At 39.9% G+C, this 13,124-nt stretch overlaps 1 protein-coding gene across 3 annotated transcripts in view; it reads left to right on the top strand.

Annotated features, from left to right (window-relative positions):
* Window positions 1-13,124, top strand: part of EPM2A (EPM2A glucan phosphatase, laforin) — a 97,607-nt gene that overhangs the window by 21,369 nt on the left and 63,114 nt on the right. The window contains exon 1 of one of the 3 annotated variants that reach the window (XM_024747955.1): window positions 10,496-10,515. The exons of the other annotated variants lie outside the window; for them this stretch is intronic. The gene's annotated coding sequence lies outside the window, so the exon portion shown is untranslated. Of the gene's footprint in view, window positions 1-10,495; window positions 10,516-13,124 lie in introns of those variants that run through there. 3 annotated transcript variants of the gene reach the window in all.

Here is a 13,124-nt window from a genome sequence, read left to right as displayed (position 1 = left end):
AGCTAAAACGACCCAAAGTTTCGAGAACATCAATAAGAATGGTATTTAAATCAGAATAAACAGCATTTTTTTCTCTGCTCTTGGACCAAACCACGGTCTACCATATGTCCAGAATAAGTTGTGCCAGACTAAAGTAATCCAGGAATAGATATTACTGCAGTTTCTCGTTCCATCTTCCCCAGTACCTGACCCTCCATCATTTGCCAGAGAGCTGAATGGGAGCTGAAATGAAAATCCTTGCTGCTTTTAGATGACTTATTCATGTCCCCAGAAGCAGAATGGGGTTTTCATTTTAGGGAAAATTAAAGAAAATGTTGTTGCATGCTCACACAGTGGAGAGGGAGAGATGCTCTGGAAAGTTTTTTTCAAAAAGTGGTAGAACAACTAAATGTTCCTTTGTGCTCCTGTGGAGACAAAATAATAAGCTGGATAAAGCATTGGTTTAAACCAGTATAACATTCTGTGGTGGGGAGTTTAGGGTAGTGAAATGCATACGGTGCAGATTTTATACTTCATTAATTATGTTTCTTTGTGTAAAGATAATGCTCATGAGTGTTTGGGACATGAGAGTGAATGAGAAAAAGATTTATAAATTGTGATTTGTAGAAAGCCAGAGATGGAGAGCTTAATGAGATGAAAGAAGCCTGAGGAGATTTCAACTTTCTGTGCAAGAGATGGGCTTGGCTGGCAGGTCAGGTCTGACTAGCTGTGTGGGTCGCTGCTGGGCGTGAGAGGTGGCTCTGTCTTGGTACCAGTGTTGGTGCCAGTGCTTCCATACTCGTAAGCTCCTTAAAGTGTTTTGTTATTCCAAGATGATCATCAATTCGAGTTTCATTATGTAGAACATTTCTCAGTTTTCTGCTCTGATGGTGGGATCATGGGCCAGTATCCAGCTAGTTGAGGTCTGTAGTACAGCCAGTATACAACAAAATGAGAAGCTTAACATTTTCAATTCTATGACCTTCATGTTTTTAAATGTTAAATCATAATGTCACATTAACATAGAGCTTTATTCCAAATTTTAGCTAATTAAACCATAGAGAATCAGAGGAATGGTTACTTTGAAATCATTTCCTTTTTCAGTTTAGTTGTAAAAGGCTCTACGCTATTTCTAGGAGAAATAATAGATCATCATTTGATCTGTTATTGCCAAAATTTCTGTATGTTATAGTTGTAGATTTGTACCTTTGGAAAAGGTTAATATAGCATTTACATTTGTGTCTTTTGCCATAAATTACCAATTTACTACCACCTTTATTGACTGCAATCACTAAAAATCTATTTGATGAGTGTGAAAGTCATTATCCAGAACTAGAATAATTCAGGCTCCCATATACAGAAAATTATATTTGGGAGTTAACACTGTTATTTCCCTGATCTTAGATTCAGAACTATTCTATACATCACCTACTGAATTTTGAGGTTGTGCAAATTCTGAATGTGGTGCAAAAGACATCGGTTTAAAGTGTTGCTTTAAAACTTACTAGTTCAGAATAATTATGGGGAAGAATTGAGTTAATATATAGGAACATTCTGTGTAAATGGAAGTGATAAATATTTTGTATTAAAATATTGCCAAGATTTTGTCATTAGTTTATTTATCTTTATTATTTTTTGGTGACATTTCACATTTTATTTGCAATGAAGGAGTATCCCATAAAAAATTTATTAGAAGTCCTTTACCCCTGAGGTGTGTATACTTTTTTGCACAGACTTCTGTCTTTACTTAATCTGTTTTGTAATCTGAATCTGAGATTTTCACTGGATAATATTGTCTTTTGATTGTGGTTGAAGAGGTTTTATTATTTCTCAGAGAGATGTACTTAGAATTCATTAGTGGATCAAACTAATTAGGTGTGGGCAATGTAGAGGGACATAATCCAAATCAAACTTAAAAAAGTAACTCTTCTAGGTAGTCTGCTATTACAAAGGGAAAAGGTGCCATGAAAATACAAATATATTAATACCATTAAACCTCGAATTTTAGTATTATTAAAAACCTTATTTTGGTTTTAGCCTTTGAGAAAGGATCTCTTTACTTTCCCTAACTCAATTAGGAAAAACAACCCCTAAGAAATCATAATCAGTATTGATTCATTTATTCAACTCATCTAACACAATTTTGAGGCTCAGTTATCCACCTGGAATTGCAATAAGTGCTGGCAAACGAAGATGAAAAATCACAGGTCTTGCATTTAAGAGACATATTCTAGCAGAGGAAAAAAAAAGGCTTTCAATCAAGTAAGGACTGTAACAGAAATCTGAAGATCTTTATGGAGTGTAGTGGAGCAAGTTTATCCTGGTGGGAAATCAGGAAATGGAGGAGGATGGGAAAGTCTCTATAGAAGGCAGAATATTTTGAACTTGGTATTTAAAGAAGAGAATCTTCCCTCGTTTATTTTCTTTCTGTAATTATGAAAATAAAAACAAAATTATTTTTTAAAACCTGCCTGATGTGAATCCAGCAGGAAATTGGTGCCCTGACTTTATCCTCCACAAGCGAGAGTCATGGTTTTACTAAACTGAGAAGGAAAAAGCCCAGATCTGAGGGCTCAGAGGCACGTAAGCCTTTCACACTTTTGTGGAGGGGCTCCTTGGGAGTCCTGGGATGGGGTGGGGTGAAGTGTAGGAACATCAGTTTTTGGTAAAGGAATCCTGAGGGAGGTGCTTTAGGGGCATCTGGTGAGGAGGGTGGGAATGGGGTCTGCAGGGGTCTGGGGGCATCCACAGGAGGGCCTTCTTTCTCGGGACCTGGAGGACTTGGGCAGAGATAGCCTCTCTTGCTGCATTGCTCATTTTGAGCTCTCTCTGTTGGCATCTTTTCTTTTTCTTAAAATGTAACTCAAGTAACTCTCTGGTGAAGTTTCTAGGTACATCAATGATTCCCCAACCTGACTGAGCATTAGGATCACCAGGGGAGCTTTTTAAACATACAGATTCTTGGGTCAATCACAGACTACAGAATATCCAAGGATGAAGCTTGGAAATCCATATTTTTGTTGTTGTTGTTGCCACTGTATTTATTTATGTGGGTATAGTTGCTTTACAATGCTGTGTCAGTTTCTGCTGTACAATGAAGCGAATCAGCTATGCGTATACATATATCCCCTCCCTCTTGGACCTCCCTCCCACCCCCATCCCACCCATCTAGGTCACCACAGAGCACTGAACTGAGCTCCCTGTGCTATACAGCAGGTTCCCACAAGCTATGTATTTTACACATGGTGGTGTGTGTATGTCAATCCTAATCTCCCAATTCATCCCACCCCCGCTTCACCCCCGTGTCCCGTGTCCGTATGTTTCTAACAGTTTTACTGAGATATAATTCACATATCATAAATTTCACCCCTTTAAAGTGTACAGTTAAGTGATTTTCAGCCTATTCACAAAGCTGTGTAACCACCAACACCAATCCCCCGATATTTTCACCACTCCAAAAAGAAACCCTGTACTCATTACTAATCAGTTCCCATTCCTCCCTCCCCCATCCTCCGGCAAACACTAACGTACTTTCTGTCTCTATGGATTTGCCTGTTCTGGGTATTTCATATAAATGGAACCATACAGTACGTAGCCCTGTATAACCTACTTCTTTCACTTAGCATAATGTTTTCAAAGGTTCATGCATGTTGTAGCATGTCTCAGTTCTTCGTCTCCTTTTATTGCTGAGTAATATTTCATTGTGTGGACGCACCACATTTTGTTTATTCGTCAGCCCATACAGACATATAGGTTATCTTCACTTTTTGAATTATGCTGCTATGAACATTTGTGCGCAAGTTTTTGTGTGGATGGATGTTTTTACTTCTTTTGGGTCTATACCCAGAAGTGGAATTGCTGAATCATATGATAACTCCATTGTTTACCTTTTGAAGAACTGCCAGACTGTTTTCCAAAGTGACTGCAGCATTTTACTTTCCCACCAACAGTGTATGAGAGTTTCTGTTTCTAACATCCTTGACAGTGCTTGTTATTTTCTGTATTTTTTATTTTAGCCATCCCAGAGGGTGTGAAGTGGTATTTCATTATGGTTTTGATTTGCATTTCCCGAATGATTGATGATCTTGAGCATCTTTTCATATGCTTATTGGCCATTTGTCAATCAGAAGATACACGTGTCTGTGTATCTTCTTGGAGAAATGTCTATTCACATCTTTTTACCCATTTTTAATTGGGCTATTTGCCTTACAGATGTTGCGTTATTGAGAGTCCATGTTTTTATTTTATTTTATTTTGTCTTCTATTGCATTCTTTTTTTTAACATCTTTATTGGAGTATAATTGCTTTACAATGGTGTGTTAGTTTCTGTTTTATAACAAAGTGAATCAGCTATACATGTACATATATCCCCATATCTCCTCCCTCTTGCCTCCTGAGGTGGCATGGATGCAGATATTTGGATGGATAATAGAAAACTATAGAATAGGCAGCTGGTACATCTAACTTGGGCTGAACATTGAAGCTTTTACTTTGAAATGCATGAATTGGTTTTCTATAGTGCTTCACTTGTAAACAAGTGGAGCAATTTGGTTTAATGGATTTATCTGTTAAATACATTTGTCCTTTCTTGGCCAACCCTAATATTAACATGTTCATCTTTCTGTGCACTACTGTTCAGTGTAAGTGCTCTTTAAGCTTCTTTCCTCGGATCACCTGTTATATTATGTTCTTTCTTTGGAAGACCTCCTCCAATCCTGTGATGCTATAGCTCTAGCTCTAATCCCTTTTTTTTTTTAACATCCTTATTGGAATATAATTGCTTTACAATGGTGTGTTAGTTTCTGCTTTATAACAAAGTGAATCAGCTATACATATACATATATCCCCATATCTCCTCCCTCTTGCGTCTCCCTCCCACCCTCCCTATCCCAGCCCTCTAGGTGGTCACAAAGCACTGAGCTGATCTCCCTGTGCTATGCGGCTGCTTCCCACTAGCTCTCTATTTTACATTTGGTAGTGTATATATGTCCATGCCACTCTCTCACTTCGTCCCATCTTACCCTTCCCCCTCCCTGTGTCCTCAAGTTCATTCTCTACGTCTGCATCTTTATTCCTGTCCTGCCCCTAGGTTCTTCAGAACCATTTTTTTTCAGATTCCATATATATGTGGTAGCATACGGTATTTGTTTTTCTCTTTCTGACTTACTTCGCTCTGTATGACAGACTCTAGGTCCATCCAGCTCACTACAAATAACTCAATTCCATTTCTTTATCTTCCAATCCAAGAACATGGTATATCTCTCCATCTGTTGGTATCATCTTTAATTTCTTTCATCAGTGTATTATAGTTTTCAGAATACAGGTCTTTGTCTCCTTAGGTATGCCTAGATATTTTATTCTTTTTGTTGCAATGGTAAATGGGAGTGTTTCCTGAATTTCTCTTTCAGATTTTTCATCATTAGTGAATAGGAATGCAAGAAATTTCTGTGCATTAATTTTGTATCCTGCTACTTTACCAAATTCATTGATTAGCTCTAGTAGTTTTCTGGTAGAGTCTTTAGGATTCTCTATGTACAGTATCATGTCTTCTGCAAACAGTGACAGCTTTACTTCTTCTTTTCCAGTTTGGATTCCTTTTATTTCCTTTTCTTCTCTGACTGCTGTGGCTAAAACATCCAAAACCATGTTGAATAATTTTGGTGAGAGTGGACAACCTTGTCTTGTTCCTGATCTTAGAAGAAATGGTTTCAGTTTTTCACCATTGAGAACAATGTTGACTGTGGGTTTGTCATATATGGCCTTTATTATGTTAAGGTAAGTTCCCTCTCTGCCTACTTACTTTAGGGTTTTTATCACAAATGGGTGTTGAATTTTGTCGAAAGCTTTTTCTGCATCTATTGAGATGATCATATGGTTTTTCTCCTTCAATTTGTTAATATGGCTTATCACATTGATTGGTTTGCATATATTGAAGAATCCTTGCATTCCTGGGTTAAACCCCACTTGATCATGGTGTATGATCCTCTTAATGTGCTGTTGGATTCTGTTTGTTAGTATTTTGTTGAGGATTTTTGCATCTATGTTCATCAGTGCTATTGGCCTGTAGTTTTCTTTCTTTGTGACATCCTTGTCTGGTTTCGGTATCAGGGTGATGGTGGCCTTGTAGAATGAGTTTGGGAGTGTTCCTCCCTCTGCTATATTTGGGAGAGTCTGAGAAGGCTATGTGTTAGCTCTTCTCTAAATGTTTGATAGATTTGCCTGTGAAGCCATCTGGTCCTGGACTTCTGTTTGTTGGAAGATTTTTAATCACAGTGTCAATTTCAGTACTTGTGATTGGTCTGTTTATATTTTCTATTTCTTCCTGGTTCAGTCTTGGAAGGTTGTGCTTTTCTAAGAATGTGTCCATTTCTTCCACGTTGTCCATTTTATTGGCATAGAGTTGCTTGTAGTACTCTCTCATGAACCTTTGTATTTCTGCAGTGTCAGTTGTTACTTCTTCTTTTTCATTTCTAATTCTATTGATTTGAGTCTTTTCCCTTTTTTAAAAAATTTTATTTATTTTTGGCTGGGTTGGGTGTTCGTTGCTGCACGCAGGCTTTCTGTAGTTGTGGAGAGCAGGGGCTACTCTTCGTTGCAGTGTGTGGGCTTCTCATTGCTGTGGCTTCTCTTTTTGCAGAACACAGGCCCTAGGCACACAGGCTTCAGTAGTTGCAGCACGTGGTCTCAGTAGTTGTGGCTCACGGGCTCTAGAGCACAGACTCAGTAGTTGTGGCGCACAGGCTTAGTTGTTCCGTGGCATGTGGGATCTTCCCAGACCAGGGCTCGAACCCGGATCCCCTGCATTGGCAGGCAGATTCTTAACCACTGCGCCACCAGGGAAGCCCGTCTTCTCCCTTTTTTTTCTTGATGAGTCTGGCTAATGGTTTATCAATTTTGTTTATCTTCTCAAAGAACCAGCTTTTAATTTTATTGATCTTTGCTATTGTTTCCTTCATTTCTTTTTCATTTATTTCTGATATGATCTTTATGATTTCTTTCCTTCTGCTAACTTGGGGTTTTATTGTTCTTTCTCTAATTGCTTTAAGTGTAAGTTTAGGTTATTTATTTGAGATATTTCTTGTTTCTTGATGTAGGATTGTATTGCTATAAACTTCCCTCTTAGAACTGCTTTTGCTGCGTCTCATAGGTTTTGGGTTATCGTGTTTTTGTTGTCATTTGTTTCTAGGTATTTTTTGATTTCCTCTTTGATTTCTTAAGAGATCCCTTGGGTATTTAGTAGGGTATTGTTTAGCCTCCATTTGTTTGTATTTTTTATATATTTTTTCCTGTAATTGATATCTAGTCTCACAGCGTTGTTGTCAGAAAAGATACTTGATATGATTTCAATTTTCTTAAATTTACCAAGGCTTGATTTGTGACCCAAGATATTATGTATCCTGGAGAGTGTTCCATGAGCACTTAAGAAGAAACTGTATTCTGTTGTTGTTGGATGGAATGTCCTATAAATATCAGTTAAGTCCATCTTGTTTAATGTATCATTTAAAGCTTGTGTTTCCTTATTTATTTTCATTTTGGATGATCTGTCCATTGGTGAAAGTGGGGTGTTAAAGTCCCCTACTATGATTGTGTTACTGTCAATTTCCCCTTTTATGGCTGTTAGCATTTGCCTTATGTATTGAGATGCTCCTATGTTGGCTGCATAAATATTTACAATTGTTATATCTTCTTTTAGGATTGATCTCTTGATCCTTATGTAGTGTCCTTCTTTGTCTCTTGTAATAGTCTTGATTTTAAAGTCTATTTTATCTGATATGAGAATTGCTACTCCAGCTCTCTTCTGATTTCCATTTTCGTGGAATATCTTTCTGCATCCCCTCACTTTCAGTCTGTATGTGTCCCTAGGTCTGAAGTGGGTCTCTTGTAGATAGCATATATACGGGTCTTGTTTTTGTATCCATTCAGCCAGTCTGTGTCTTTTGGTGGGAGCATTTAATCCATTTACATTTAAGGTAATTATCGATATTTATGTTCCTATTACCATTTTCTTAATTGTTTTCGGTTTGTTATTGTAGGTCTTTTCCTTCTCTTGTGTTTCCTGCCTAGAGAAGTTCCTTTAGTGTTTGTTGTAAAGCTCGTTTGGTGGTGCTGAATTATCTAAGCTTTTGCTTGTCTGTAAAGGTTTTAATTTCTCCGTCAAATCTGATTGAGATCCTTGCTGGGTAGAGTAATCTTGGCTGTAGGTTTTTCCCTTTCCTCACTTTAAATATGTCCTGCCACTCCCTTCTGGCTTGCAGAGTTTCTGCTGAAAGATCAGCTGTTAATTTCATGGGGATTCCCTTGTATGTTATTTGTTGTTTTTCTCTTGCTGCTTTTAATATTTTTTCTTTGTTTTTAATTTTTGATAGTTTGATTAATATGTGTATTGGCATGTTTCTCCTTGGATTTATCCTGTGTGGGACTCTCTGTGCTTCCTGGACTTGATCAGCTATTTCCTTTCCTATATTAGGGAAGTTTTCTACTATAATCTCTTCAAATATTTTCTCAGTCCCTTTCTTTTTCTGTTCTTATTCTGGGACCCCTATAATTTGAATGTTGGTGCATTTAATGTTGTCCCAGAGGTCTCTGATGCTGTCCTCAATTCTTTTCATTCTTTATTCTTTATTCTGTTCTGCAGTAGTTATTTCCACTATTTTATGTTCCAGGTCACTTATCCGTTCTTCTGTCTCAGTTATTCTGCTATTGATTCTTTCTAGAGAATTTTTATTTTCGTTTATTGTTTTGTCCATCATTGTTTGTTTGCTCTTTAGTTCTTCTATATCCTTGTTAAACGTTTTTTGTATTTTCTCCATTCTATTTCCAAGATTTTGGATCATCTTTATTATCATTACTCTGAATTCTTTTTCAGGTAGACTGCCTATTTCCTCTCCATTTGTTTGGTCTGATGGGTTTTTACCTTGCTCTGTCATCTGCTGTATGTTTCTCTGTCTTCTCATTTTGCTTCACTTACTGTGTTTGGGGTCTCCTCTTTGCAGCCTGCAGGGTCGCAGTTCCTGTTGTTTTTAGTGTCTGCTGCTGGTGGCTAATGTTGTTTCAGTGGGTTGTGTAGGCTTCCTGGTGGAGGGGACTGGTGCCTGTGTTCTGGTGGATAAGGCTGGATCTTGTCTTTCTGGTGGGCAGGACCATGTCCGGTTGTGTTTTGGGGTGCATGTGACCTTATTATGATTTTAGGCCGGGTTGTGTTCCTGTCTTGGTAGTTGTTTGGCATAGGGTGTCCAGCACTCTAGCTTGCTGGTTGTTGAGTGGAACTGGGTCTTAGTGTTGAGATGGAGATGTCTGGGAGATCTTTTGCCATTTGGTATTACGTGGAGCCTGGAGGTCTCTGGTGGACCAGTGTCCTGTACTCGGCTTTCCCACCTCAGAGACACAGGCCTGACACCCAGCCAGAGCACCAAGATCCTGTCAGCCACATGGCTCTGAAGAAAAGGGAGACAGAAAGAAAGGAAGAAAAAAGTAAAATAATATAAAGTTATTAAAATAAAAAATTAAAAAGGAATAAAAAGGAAAGAAAGGAAGAAGAGAGCAACCAAACCAAAAAACAAATCCACCAATTAAAACAAATGCTAAAAACTGTACTAAAAGAAGAAGAAGAAAAAATACGGACAGACAGTACCCTAGGACAAATGAAATGGTAAAAGCAAAGTTATACAGACAAAATCACACAAAGAAGCGTACACATACACACTCTCAAAAAGGGAAAAAAAAATATATATTGTTGCTCCCAAAGTCCACCGCCTCAATTTGGGATGATTCATTGTCTATTCAGGTATTCCACAGATGCAGGTACATCACGTTGATTGGGGAGATTTAATCCACTGCTCCTGAGGCTGCTGGGAGAGATTTCCCTTTCTCTTCTTTGTTCGCACAGCTCCCGGGATTCAGCTTTGGATTTGGACCCGCCTCTGCATGTAGGTCACCGGAGGGCGTCTGTTCTTCGCTCAGACAGGACGGGGTTAAAGGAGCAGCTGATTCGGGGGCTCTGGCTCATGCAGACCGGGGGGGAGGGAGAGGCACGGTGTGCGGGGCAAGCCTGCGGCGGCAGAGGCCAGCATGACGTTGCAGCAGCCTGAGGCGCGCCGTGTGTCCTCCCAGGGAAGTTGTCGCTGGATCACGGGACCGCGGCAGTGGCGGGCTGTACAGGCTCCCGGGAGGGGCGGTGTGGAGAGTGACCTGTGCTCGCACACAGGCTTCTTGGTGGCGGCAGCAGTAGCCTTAGCGTCTCATGCCCATCTCTGGGGTCCGTGCTGATAGCCGCGGCTCGCGCCTGTCTCTGGAGCTCGTTTAGGTGGTGCTCTGAATCGCCTCTCCTCGAGCACCCTGAAACAATGGTCTCTTGCCTCTTCGGCAGGTCCAGACTTTTTCCCGGACTCCCTCCCGGCCAGCCGTGGCGCACTAACCCCCTGCAGGCTGTGTTCACGCCGCCAACCCCAGTCCTCTCCCTGCGCTCCGGCCGAAGTCCATGCCTCAGCTTGCAGCCCCGCCCGCCCCGGCGGGTGAGCAGACAAGCTTCTCGGGCTGGTGAGTGCTGGTCGGGCCTGATCCTCTGGGCGGGAATCTCTCCGCTTTGCCCCCTGCACCCCTGTTGTTGTGCTCTCCTCTGTGGCTTCGAAGCTCCCCCCTCCGCCACCCTCTTCTCTGCCCGCAAAGGGGCTTCCTAGTGTGTGTAAACCTTTCCTCCTTCACAGCTCCCTCCCACTGGTGCAGGTCCCATCCCTATTCTTTTGTTTCTGTTTTTTCTTTTTTCTTTTGGCCTCCCCAGGTATGAGGGGGAGTTATTTGCCTTTTGGGAAGTCTGAGTTCTTCTGCCAGCGTTCAGTAGGTGTACTGTAGGAGCTGTTCCACATGTAGGTGTATTTCTGATGTATTTGTGGGGAGGAAGGTGATCTCCACGTCTTACTCTTCCGCCATCTTGAAGGTGTCCTCTAATCCCTTTTCTACATTCCAAGCTTATATAGTCTATTGTCTACAAGACTTTTTCATCTGGATGTCCTGCAAGTACTTTAAACTGAATATATTCAAACCTCAGCTTATAATCAACCTTTGCAAAGCCTGTTTTTCTTTGTTCCCAATTTAAAACAATATAGCTTAGTCACTCAAGTATATGGAAACATGTACTTCTTAGCCTGGGCTGCCTGCATCATGAGCCCCTGGGGCATTTTCTAGGCCACATCCTTAAAGATCCTGATTTAATAATTCTGGAATTGTCCAGGGAATAAGAATTTGACAGTTTCCCCAGGTGCTTTTGATAAGCGAGTGGCTTGGGAAATCACGGAAAGTGCTTCTGCAGTTGCAGTATTTCAATCTGCACCCCGCCCCTTTTTATGTTCATCTTCCTGCCTCTTGCATAAGTTTGGTTCCTTTGCATTTCACTGGCCTTCTACAGATCTAATTCCTTTGCATCCCTTCTCTATTCATTCCTTCCTCCATGCTGCTGTTTTCCTAAAGCACAGATTGGATGATAGCCCATGTGTGATTAAAAATTCTTTGATGATTTCTTATTACCTATAAAATAAGTCTGAACTTCTTAGTATGACCTTTCAGGTTCCTTATAATCTGGCAATTATGTATTTAAAAAAATTACTTTTGCCTGTACTTTTCCTGCCACTTCCAAAGAAAGTCTAAGTTTCAGCCACCTAGACTCTTATTTTTCCCCAATATTTTATGCAATTCTTTATTAGTGCTGTACCCTTTTCTTGGATTTCTTTCAAAACCATGGCAGTCTTAGAGCTGCAACAAACCATGCCACATTATTCCATTGGCTTTGGTGGAATAATATGAAAACCAGTTAGAGGTAGCCTCTTGAAATAATTTATATTTATTATATAATTCTTAAGTACAACAAATGATTGTATAATGTAAAATGATTGAATCTGTCTAAAAAGATCTTATGACTAATGCACAACACACACATGCATATATATACTTCTTGGGATTAGGGATATAGGGGATGAGTTTCTTACTCTCTAAGGGGTGTCTGCCACAGTCCATTGGTGGCATTTGTAGGTAAGGTTGCTTTCTTTTTCTCTGGCAGCTGTCTAGGTTATCAGTGTTGGTTAGATTCAGTATGAAGGTTTTCATTTTAGAGCTTCTGGTCAGAGACTTAACCTTCCAGCATTGGCAGAGGGAAGGAACAATATGCATCCCCCCTTCTGCTAGAGCAAGTGTTTTGAGCTACGAAAATAACATGCAGTTTAGTGAACTCATATATTTTGGTCATATATGTGATTAGGGCACCTGCTGGCTCTGTTGACCCCACTTAACTGGTTGTGGGTTTCACATACATGCAAGTTAAGCATCCATTTGAGTTGACACTGGATATAATTTGCATGCATCTCGTTCTGATACCCCACCCACTTGGCTATAGTTTTGTGTTTATGTAAATTAAGTAATCCTGCCATGTTGCTTCTGATGAGATATGGTATCCTTCACTGAACACAGGCAGCTTCTGTGAGTTTGTACTGATAAAGTGCTATGTCCAGAACTAAGAGTTGTAATTCATACTTACAAATATTCTAAATCCCTTTTCTCTGTCTACTTGTTTAATACACACTCATTTATATCTCACATATCTGAAGCATCAATATTCCAAGTCCTCTAGGCTTCTGTGATAACCCTTTCTTTTGATATTTAAGTAAAGTTGCTTGAATTCCCATCCCATATATTGAGGGATCTGACCTCTTTCCTCTGTGTTACCCAGCACCACCTTTTCTCAGCATATTTGGAAAAGTTGGGGCGTGTAGATGATTGCCGTTTACCAATATCCACACCATCTCCCTGTGGGAGGACTATTCTTCTTTGCCCTGTTAAAGAAGTATACCTTTGTCACGTGGCTTGCTTTGGTCAATAAAGTGTAAGAGGAAATGATGTGTGTCATTTCCTGTTGTTTTGCCTCACTTTTTTCTCTCTGACAAGAGATTACTATTGATGTTCTAAAAATGATTGCTCTGTCTGATGGTCCCAATATGAAGATATTGGCAATGTGAAGAAGAGCCCTTACTTAGTCAGTCCGCAATGAGCTCTAGCATGGGAGAGAAGTGCTTTTCTATGCCACTGCTAACTTAGACTTGTTTGTTATCACAGTATGTCCTAGGATCTAAAACAATGCCGGGCATTTGGCAGGTGTTCAT

Source organism: Neophocaena asiaeorientalis, unplaced genomic scaffold, assembly GCF_003031525.2.
Source record: "Neophocaena asiaeorientalis asiaeorientalis breed wild unplaced genomic scaffold, Neophocaena_asiaeorientalis_V1.1 scaffold123, whole genome shotgun sequence".
Lineage (NCBI taxonomy): Eukaryota > Metazoa > Chordata > Mammalia > Artiodactyla > Phocoenidae > Neophocaena > Neophocaena asiaeorientalis.
The sequence above is the reverse complement of the archived record's forward strand: the minus strand, read 5'-3'. Positions and strand labels throughout refer to the sequence as shown.